We start from the raw sequence: 11,255 nt of genomic DNA, 5'->3' as shown, positions 1-11,255 counted from the left end.
TTTCTGTTTAAACTTTTGTTGTGGTAAAAATGTCCCATTACACATTCAAAGGTGGAAAAAAAAGATGTTGTATTGGTTTTACAAGCTGCAACTTTTCTGCGTTGGTAGCTCTTACCGCTCTCATCAGTGTCATATCCAGCTGAAGCATGAAGAATGAGAAAGCACTAAAAATTGACTGTAGCAGCTAAAGAGCCTGATATTTTCTCAGGAGCATGAAGAAACCAAGCAGATCAAAAAGGAGTGAATATTGGACTTGCGTTCATCATGTGGCCAGAAACACAACTCAGACTAAATGCTAATGTTGCTTTGTGTCTGCTGAAAGTATAAATAGGAGTCATTTAAAGTTACTTGCTACACAAATCATGGCTTGAACGGCTGGAATAGTGTTGGGTGGATCGGTCCAAGCCACTTTCCAATTTACAGAACCAGGGCCGTGTACACCAGATTTCTTTCAGGCCTAATAAAGTAAAAAGAAGCAGTTAGCCAACATACCTACCAACAATTAAAATGTTGTATCTTGTTTGTTTAATCTGTATGCAAACAGAAATGTTGAAATGACAATTTGTTGTTATAGTAGGAGATACATGCTGGAACGATTTTTTGGCAAACAGCAGTGATGGAGTATTGAGGCCACAATCAGGTTGACAAGTTAGGACCAAATCCAAAACCTGTGCTATCTAGCAACCCGTGCTATGGCTATACAAAAAGTCCATCCTAGAAACATAAAACAGACCGACCTTTCTGGTCTAGCAAGGAGTTGAGAATATCACACACTATTCCTTTAAGAGTAGTTGGACAATCAAACTCTTTTCTCAGATATGTACAAAATATCAAACCATATTGGGCAGCCATGGGAAAACAAGTTTTCTCCAAACACTTCTGGAGATTCAAAGTATCAGACATCAAATAGGCCTCTGTTCGTTGTTTGACTTTTAAAAAACGACTTACACATAAACACAGAGACATACACATAGACTCGTGGGCTCAGTCAACACTCTCACCACTGTGTGTTTAACTGCAGCTCCTGGACTCTACCGGAGGTGTTTCATCAACGTCAGGGCTGGTTTGAAAACGTCCGTTGTCAGGCCACACTCGCTGGCTGCTTAAAAAGAGCCACAGACCTGAAGACATGCTGAAAGAAGCCCTTGGTATGTCAATGGACCACTCACTGGGAGAGAGAGAGAGACAGAGAGGGAGGGAAAGATGGAGGGAAGGTGCACACTGTGTGTAAACATGACAATAAGTGGATCACTTTTCTAACACCAGGCTGAAGCATTGACCCAGGACACTGGATCATTGTGCTCTTCTCTGACTTTCTCATTCGTTTGGTAAAACACATTTTGATCTGATATCCAGTTAAAAAAAAGTGCTGTTTTTGACCACCTCTATTACACAGTTGAAGTATGCTAGGCCCAAAAACAATCTCCAGGGTACACTGTGGATTGCAAAACCAGAGTTGCAAAATAGTTTTTAACCAAAATTGGATATTGCCATGGAATACAAAGTTTTCTGGTTCTGAACTGTCGCCACTTCTGGATCTCTTATTATTAGTTTTCTTAAAGCTGTGGTGGTAAAACATCACAATCTCCTGGATAGACACAATTCATTCCAATTTTTCGTCTTAATTTTCTTCCTTGTTAAATGTTTAACATTGATTAAAACGATCTATATATGTATGCATGTGATACTGGTGTGCCACAAGGCATTATACTGGGTCCTTTTCGATTTTCTCTCTATACCGTGAACTCTCAAATTAATGCCAGTTATTCCAAAAATGGCTGATCTTAAATAATCATAACAAGGGTTCGATCAACAGCTTTAACACCAGAGCAAATAAACTAACTTGGCAAACGCACCAGAGTTTGTTTAAACCGAACCAAACAGGTTAGGTGTGAAATCACCCTATATCTCACTTTCCTTTAATAGAAAGAAAGACAGAAATACATAATAAATAAATAAATACATAAAAGTTTGATCGGAAAGGAGAGAGAAGGCTGTGTGTTTCGGTCTCTTCTTTGAGTTGTAGACCTTTAAAATAAGGATTTTTTAAGAGAAGTCTTTTTAGACCATCCTTCTTCAAGCTGACAGGTTAAAAATTTGGATTAGTTTCGTATTATAACTTGATGCTTCACCCCTTGTACATCCCACAACCTCTCCCCCACCCCTCAACCACACATGCTCAGATCTCTGTGTGATGCCGCTGCGTCAGCCCAGGCCCTTATGGCGTCCAGCATACCGTTGGTTCAGACCACAAAACACAAACTCTTCAATAGCTGCCCTTTAATCGGTCGAACACACACATACAGTGCTCTGGGCCCATTCCTTTAATGATCAAAATAGCCTCCAAACACTGAGGAGAGAAGAGGCTGCTGGTGGAAGAGCTACGAAGTTATGTTTTCACTGTCCTTTTTACTCAAACAGTCTAACCAGGTTAAACTTGTGCTTTCTTTACTTTTATGGGTTTGATCTTGGTATTGATGAATAAGCCAAATAGCCACCAGTAGCCAGCTGTTTGGTATTATTGAGCTTAAAAGTCGTATTTTCTTCAAATGAAAAATTACAGTACATCAAGATTACTTCAATACAATTCAACTTGTTGTCACCTTTAAATGCCGTGTTACATTCAGTAACAATCCCAGCTCGTTATTGGTCCATGCAAAATAAAATCTGGTGCAGTTCTTCATCTGTATTACTTTATTCTTTCGCCAAATCTTCTGCAACTGCAGAGTAGACCAACTGCTTCCTGTTTATACCAGTATGCGCATGCCCAGTGTATACGTGAATGGCCTCTAGATGTGTGTTTTCAGTGGTTTTAATATAGACTGAGATCTATTCTGATACGCAGCTGGTGTGGACGGAGATCGTATTCTTTTTAATTCTCCGTTTTTGTAAACGTGCAAGCTTGTAAACATGGATGTAAATGTAACATTTTAGAAAAATCTGCTTTACAAATGTTTTATGATGAAGAAAATACATGTTTGTTAGACCTTGAGGATATACATAATATGGTGAGAAGCACTGAATGTAAACAGAAACTTTATTATTTACTTTATTATTTACTGTATTTGTTTATATTTGATTTGATGGAAATGTTGCATTGCTGGACAAATCTTCGCTTTAAAATAAGTGTGAATTTTGAAGGGTTTTTTGTTGCCTTACATTGATTTTGTTTATTTTAGGTTTTATTCAACTAGGGATGATGCAATTGCATCTCAAGAATCCTGGATATTTACAAACAACATAGACAGAAAAGACAAAAATACATTAAAAACATATATTAAATGTATGGTTAATTCAAAAAAGCTTTTTTGGCTTTATGTTTAACAAATATCTTGTCAAATATATAAACAGAGTTATGCAATTCCTACATGAATACATAAAAACAGAAGTGATAAACTATATGTGGAATACAGCAACAAGCCGCCTGGACCCTCGCAGATGGGCAGATGAAATTTACATCATGTGGGACCCTTATGGCTACGCAGTCCCAGAATGAATAAGAAATTTGCCTTAAATCTGCATTAAGCTGTAAAAAAACAAACAAAAAAAAAACATTTCTCCAATAATGATTGTGTCACATCCAGGGGAGCTGTTGCTCAGACAGCATCTTTAACCTGAATTCCTTTAGCTGAAGGAGGGTCTCTGTATTTACTGACCGTCCCTGTTTCCTCTGAAAGCAAACTCAGAGGTGTCAGAGGTCGTTAAGGACAGGCTGGAGTACAGTTGAATCTCTGTGGCGCTGACACATCCACAAACATTTGAGGATGATTTGTAGGTCAAACCTGAAAAGCCTCGCTCTCTGTGTGGCTTTTACAGTGGAGTAACTAGCCGTTTTTCAATCTCTCATAGTTGGATTATCTATCTATCTATCTATCTATCTATCTATCTATCTATCTATCTAAAAAAAACTAAGAGGGGAGAGGCATGATAAGAAGGAGCGATTGAAATTAATGGGGGTGTAGAGGAGGGATAGATGAGGGGGAAGACGTCTGGGTGTAATTTATGGCCATAATAAATCCCCACTCTTTACCCTCTAACTCCTGAATCCAGCCATGCAGCTCCCTAAAATCTTAATCACTCCCCTGCTGGCCCCCCTTTATATCCTCATGGGGCAAGAGAAAGGAAAGAGGGCGAACACTGGCCATATTATTCTGCTGTAAAACCAAATGGCATCCTTGTAATCACCTGACTGCCCTGTCAGCCAGACAGCCGCTGAAGCAGTCAGCCAATGAGACAGTTAGTTATTCAGTGAGATGTGTGGCTGGCAACCTGGCTGGATGACTTATAGAGGCTCTTCTAGCTTCAGCACACACACACACACACACACGCACACATAGATTTATCCTAGGTCAGTTCCTGTTAATCATAATGGGATAAATCTGAAAATACTTTTATTGTCTTCCTTGTGGCCTTCTATCCACAGTTTCTGCCAAGCTTTTTATTCTGTATCCAACTGAAAACGGTTTCTATTGTAAACTTTACAGAAACAGAAAAGAGGGACATTTGCTCTCTAATTCACACACAGGGTGGTTTTCTTCCCAATTGGGCTACTTTTTTTTAGATTTGGGCGGTTTTCCGAAACCGGCCCCTCATCTTCTCCACTTAATATGCACCAATCAGCCATAACATTATGACCACTTGCCTAATGTTGTGTAGGTCCCCCTTTCGCTGCCAAAACAGCCCTGACCCGTCGAGGCATGGACTCCACTAGACCTCTGAAGGTGTGCTGTGTTATCTGGAACGAAAGACGTTAGCAGGCTTGTTTGTCCAGCACAACCCACATATGCTTGATTGGATTGAGATATGGGGCATTTGGAGGCCAAGTCAACACGTTGACCTCTTTGTTGTGTTCTTCACACTATTCTTGAACCATTTTGCTTTGTGGAAGGACTCATTATCCAGCTGAAAGAGGCCAATGGCTTCAGGGAATACCATTTCGATAAAAGGGTGTACATGGTCTCCAACAGTGCTTAAGTACGTGGTCCGTGTCATGAATGGCAGGACCCAAGGTTTCCCAGCAAAACATTGCCCAAAGCATCACACTGCCTCTGCTGGCTTGCCTTCCTCCCTTGGCGCATCCTGGTGCTATGTGTTCCCCAGGTAAACAATGCACACACACCCGGCCATCCACATGATGTAAAAGACAACGTGATATATTAGACCATGCCTCCTTCTTCCATTGCGCCGTGGTCCAGTTCTGATGCTCACGTGCCCATTTTATGTGCTTTTAGCAGTGGACAAGGATCAGTATGGGCACAAAAACTGCAGCTATGCAGCCCCATACGCAACAAATTGTGATTCATTGTGACAGTCTCTTGAGATTAGGAGATTTTTGAGGAAGTTCTGGGTAAATTCTAACACGAAGAACTTTCTGAAGTTGTACAATCAGCATGAAAGAAGTAAGAAAATTTAAATCTTTGTCCTTGGACATGGATCTCCATTTGTTCTCTGTGGACCTCAAATTGGACTTACCTGCAACCCACAGGGTTATATAGGCCTTTTTTAGCTGCTCTGCTGACAGTGTTTAAGCCCCCAGACTGACTGGTTTACATCACTCCCTCATAAACACTCTTGCTGGCTTTTTATCTGACTGACTGCAGCACTAACCGACCAGCCGGCGTCCTGAATCCTGCTCGTCTGGCTGCTGTGCTGACCAACCTGTCTGGTTTGCTGTCAGCTTGGCTGACTAACTGGACTCGCTGACTGACTGACTTGTTTCCTGGCTTGCAGAGTGCTGCTGTCAGAGTAGATTTATGTTGCCTGGTCCTGGTGATTACTCATTTCAGACACACTGAGCTCCCCATGGGGGAGCAATAAAACCACTCACTGTGTTAACCTGTTTTCCCATGAATTCAGTGAAAACGCTCAGTCGACTGAAGAGGCTTTGTCGATGTTTACCTTTTCATTTTTGGCCCCTGAGTGATGATTTTATCGACAGTGACTGAACACAGTACAATAAGCTTAAAATTCCTCGTTGCTGACATTGCGGCAGTCAGAATTAAACCAGTCATAGGACAAATTCCCTTGGTGATGATGCTGAAGATATGGTTCAACAAACAAGTCATCCAGTGAGGAAGGTACGACATTTTTGTACCACATGCACAAGTTGTAGGGAGGTAGTTGGGCAACAAATGCTGAGCAAACAAAAGCCGTGTTTCCATCAACATTTTTTACGCGCATTTTGAAGTATCGCATTAGAAAAGGTTGATGGAAACAGCAAAATTTTGGGGAAAAAATCCTTACTTTTTCAAAAAAGTTTTTACGCTTGCTTGAGGTGTTTTTTGTTGAAAAACAGTAAATGCGCTAAATGGGAGATGAAAACACTTTTGCCGAATAAGTTCTGACGCAACAAACTTCTAACTCACGTCTGATCAGCTGTTTCCGCTGTCGGCGTCTGGAAGATGAAGACAGGGGTTTTGGATTAAAGAGCACTAGACCAGGATCCACCCGGCCCAAACAACTGGACCAGGCGTAAGGTGATCGCTCAGAGGAGAGGAAAAAGAGCCAGGAGAGGAGCCATGCTGGCCCAGCTTGGACTTGATTCTGCTCCTAAAGATCCGGTCTGGACAAAATGGGATTCATATTGACCAGACAACGGAATTCAGAGATTGTTGTGCCCACATCATTGCGGGGACCTGCCCCTGTCAACATCACCGATCAGGCGCTCGGCAGGTGGTCCATGTTCCGAGCTGTTAGAGCAAGACGCAGGACTCCGCAGGATGGGAATAGGTGGACTGTGTTTTGCATTGATGATGCTTGGTGCTCAGACACGGTCAAGATGTACTCCCAGATGTCAGAATGTTTGTTGTGAAGATGAAACTTTCATATTATCATCTGCTTGCTGTTGTTTACATTCACCCCAGATGCAAATTCAAAAAATGCACGGTGGAATGTTCTGGGTGTATACGTGTATAGACGCTTTCATCGGATGCGTTGCCAAGGTCCGTTTGTTTATCACTGGGTTTGTGTTTACTGGCTAATACGGTGAGTGATATCCAGTACAGTGTTTCCCATACATTCATTTATTTGTGGCGGCCAACCACATTATCAGCGCTGACTGCCACATATTGATTTCCGTTTTTTTTTATTATTTAAGATGGGAAAACTTGTATTTGATTGCAGAGCTGCACACAGCGCATATTCGCTCAGCACCACCTCTCACTCGCTCCTTCTCTCTCCCCCTCTCTCTTTCTCTCCCGTAAAAACATTGACAGCAGACCAGTCTGTGTATTGAATGGTTAGTATCGTGAACACTGCTGCACAAATCCGTCCAAAAGTCCGCTAAAAATTCGTATGACACTTGGATTGAAACATGGCTAAAGTAGGGCTGAAAGTAAGGATTATTTTCAGTATTGCTTAATTGGCGGATTGTTTTCTTTCCATTCATTTTTTAGTCTATGAAGCATCAGAAAATAAAATAAAACAGTTTCCCAGAGTCCAAGGTGAAGTCCTCAAATGTCTGACTTGTCCAACCAACAGTCCAAAGCCCAAAAATATTCAGTTTAAAATTATATAATCCAGAGGAAGCACATTGGAGAAGCTAGAACTAGAAAATGATATAGCAAGTGCAGGACTTTGGCACTTGAGAATGGGTTTTAAATCACACGTGTGGTTAAATTTACACAATAAAGGAAAGTAAACACTTTGTCTCTTTTAAAATTTTCAGTATTAAAGACCATATAAGACCAGAATCTTTGATTAACCTTAACCAAGAAGTGTCTGAACAAAACCATAAGGCCATGTTATCATAAGGCCAACAATAGCAAAAATCACACAAAAAATATCTACTGGCATAAAAATAAATTCACATGAATTTATTTAATTTCACTAATATTGTAGAGGGAATTACCTGAATTCTGATACTTGGCATTAATGCCATCTTAAAAAGGTAGATAATCTCTTTCCTCCAGACAAAATTGTAAGGAGTAGTAGTAGTCTCCAAGCTACTTTGTCTTGGTTCAGCAGGTTCAAGTCCTTGACATTCAAGGACAAAAACACAAAGGTGTCTGAGTGTGGTGTCTGAGAGACACTCAGTGGTGAGGAAACTGTAAAGACAAAAGAGGAACCCAGCGGTCTCATAAATCACTTTTTAAAAATGCAGCAATCACACCCACTTTCAACAACAATGACAACCTTTTCCTTCAGGGCAACCACATGCACAAATAACAAGCTTCTTTACAAACATCTGTCAGATGTTTGTCTCATCTGCCAGATTGTCCACAGACGGCAGAGCAAGGCACCAACGCTGGCAGGGTTAGAGGTTTGATACCTCAAAGTGCCAGCCTTTTTTTAAGGGGAACAGATGATTGTGGGAAAACAAAAACGACAGGAAGGTTTGGTTCTCTGTGACTGTCTCTTCCTGTTGTCTTTAATTTCTGTAATGTGCTAAGAGAGCATATCAGTGGTTTGGTTTTGTATGGTCTTGCCCATTATCCACAAATCACATAATATATTTTACATTACCGCATGTCATTTTCTAATGCATACCAAACATTTCCTGTCTTGAGATGTTCAGTATTTTAACTATTCAGAAACAGGAAATTCAAAACCATATCTTGAAGGAAAAAAATAATTTTACTCGCTTTTGCATTCAAGACATTTATTTAATTAATACATCAAACTATGCAGAATGCTTAGAAGAGATACTGTAAATATTATATATATAATATATAATATTAAAAAACGCATGACAAAAATATTACTAAATATTATCTGACAATTTTTTATGCGAAGAACAAAGCCAAATCAAAATCAAGGGCCAAAATGAACACTAAACAAAATGTTGATGGTAATATAACTTAATTTTGTGATTCCTTGCTTAAACATGCTATTGATCAGCAACTGACTCAGATGTCTGAGTGTCCATGAACACACCAACAAAGACCAGTTTCCAAATCAAATTATAACATCAACACCAGGCGACAATAATGTGACATAGAAGGGTACTAAATGCTCAATGTGATGAAATACTAAACTCATGAATAGCACATGGAGTTTCATATTGAACAGAAGCCAACGTATATCTATTAATCATACAATAAGTTGCTCAAGAAATACCTGTAAAATTTGAGTCTATTTCTTCATAGAGGCTGCAGAAGCATGAGGTTAGACACCCAGTTTAAAAACTTCCTTTAATCGTATACAAAAGTCTCATTTGAAAACAACAGGTTGTCTGAACTTTTAAAGAGTCATTACTCAGCTGATGTGAACGATTACCGTCCAAGCAAGCATGTAATTGTTCTTGTATGTAGCCCTGAGGATGTGACTGATTGGATGTCATTAAGTTGAATGTGCGTCAACGAATATGTAGTGAGCTTATTACAGTGAAACTCCTCTCTTAACCCTACACTTTCTCCTCAGAGAGGCAGTTAATGACCCATAAGGTCCAGGTGGCAAGTTAGGCCTGTGAAGTTTTAAATGCTTCCTACTTTAAAGCTGCAGTAGGGAAATCTTTTAATAATAATGTTTAGTCATATTTGCTAAAATTGTCACTATATCCTACAATCTCTCTTGCATTGACTTGTCTTTTCAAAGATGCACCTTGGACACTTCGCGGCCCAAGGCTTAGCAATCCAGGCATCAGAGGCAGCTGCCACAAAGTCCCACCTCAAAAGTTGTTCCCCTCTGTTGGTCATCATGCCTCAATGCCACTGATACTAGATAGCGACCTGCATGAAGACCATGAGGCAGCTGTTAGAGTGAGAAAAAAACATCTACTGAATTGTAGAAATTGCTGTGTCGAATAAATCAATAAAAAGTATAAAATGTTCAAAAAAAATCTCTCAGCAAATTTGCAAGCCATGATGAGGATGATGCTATGGTAAATAGAATATTAATGTTGCATTAAGTTCAATTTAAGATTCAGACTTTATGATTTCTAGACAGTAAGCTGAATGTCCGTTGCCGTTCTTTGTTTTCTATTTAAAGTGCCAGTGCTGTGTACAAACACCAGATTTTTGTTCAGCGCACACAGAACAGACAGCTAGCAGACCGTGTAAATCGCTTACCCCACATTTTAAGAACAAATCTGTTTGTATAAGTTTTCTTCCATGAGACCCACTTTGATGGACAATGAATGAAACATGCTTGGAAAAGAAATAGGATGGAATATGAAAACGTATGCTGATCGGACAAAGGAAGATAACTGAAGCTTAAATTAGGACTAGTTAATTTAAAGAAAAATAAAGGTTTCCAAATAACAGCAATCTGTTTATCTTGATAACTCGGGGAAATGATACTGTAATTTTCTTAAATAACCTACACTGAGCCAGCACAATTGCCTCGGGGTGTTCAAACATTGTCAGATAAAATCCCAGTGCAGCCATTTGCCTCAGTGAGTATCAGAGTAGTTACATGACCTTCAGGCAGATTGAGGCAGCAGTTTATTTTTTGTGTGTGTGCTACATTCAGGTGCTATGTTGCATGAAGAGTTCTCACAGTCTGATCTAAAAGACTTAACTTCCAACACACAGACCATAAAATGGACTGCAAGGCACTAAACGCAGATGATCCAGATAACTCTCTGTTTCACACAAGCAAACATAAAACAAATAATCTGTCACAAAAATTAACTTTGTTGAGTTTAATGTAACTGCATTTCTTGTTTTGTCAAAAAGTAAGTTGTAAGATGCATTTATTTTTAAATCTTAAATTATAGTGAAACCTCTGTCCCAAATCTATAAACTGGCAGTATAGTCTATTTTTGTCGTCTCTGTTCAAGGTCAGAACGTTTTCCACTCCACTAACTTATGAAATTTGTTGAAATTATTTGGAAAAGCCAGTGAAACTATGCCCAGCCAAGAGGTGTTGAGCTTTGTGTGGAAACTCATGTCTTAGTGCATTTTCGAGAGAGAATAAAAAACATGTTTGAAGACAACTGACTTCTGCAGGATTTTATAACACTGTGTTTCATGAGACTGTTTTATGGGTGAACTTTACTGCCTGAACACAACACAACAGAGAGCTGATGGTGTTGCTATATATGAACCGACCAAATACAATAAATCCCTTGTGTCTGTAAATTGTAGAACTTTCTGTATGTTCTTCATGGACAACAGGATCACCCAGCTTTTAAATTCTAACAAGACTAAAGAGCCTGCAGCCACAATAGTGGCTCTTTGAGGCTATATTTAGGCACAGCAGTGCTTTGAGCTAAATGCTAACATCAGTGTTTAGCAGGTATAATGCTTAAAATGCTTAAATGTTTACCTAGTACAGCTGAGGCTGATGGGAATGTTAGTTTTGCAAGTAGTCAA

At 39.7% G+C, this 11,255-nt stretch overlaps 1 long non-coding RNA gene across 1 annotated transcript; it reads right to left on the bottom strand.

Moving 5' to 3' along the window:
• Window positions 1-336: 336 nt before the first annotated feature.
• LOC123963867 lies at window positions 337-6,425 on the bottom strand. The gene is made up of 3 exons (XR_006823272.1): window positions 6,366-6,425; window positions 1,002-1,168; window positions 337-457 (listed from the first exon to the last, which is right to left on the bottom strand). It is a non-coding gene; the product is annotated as an uncharacterized LOC123963867 (long non-coding RNA).
• Window positions 6,426-11,255: the final 4,830 nt, after the last annotated feature.

Source organism: Micropterus dolomieu, linkage group LG23 (genome assembly GCF_021292245.1).
Source record: "Micropterus dolomieu isolate WLL.071019.BEF.003 ecotype Adirondacks linkage group LG23, ASM2129224v1, whole genome shotgun sequence".
Classification (NCBI taxonomy): domain Eukaryota; kingdom Metazoa; phylum Chordata; class Actinopteri; order Centrarchiformes; family Centrarchidae; genus Micropterus; species Micropterus dolomieu.
The sequence above is the reverse complement of the archived record's forward strand: the minus strand, read 5'-3'. Positions and strand labels throughout refer to the sequence as shown.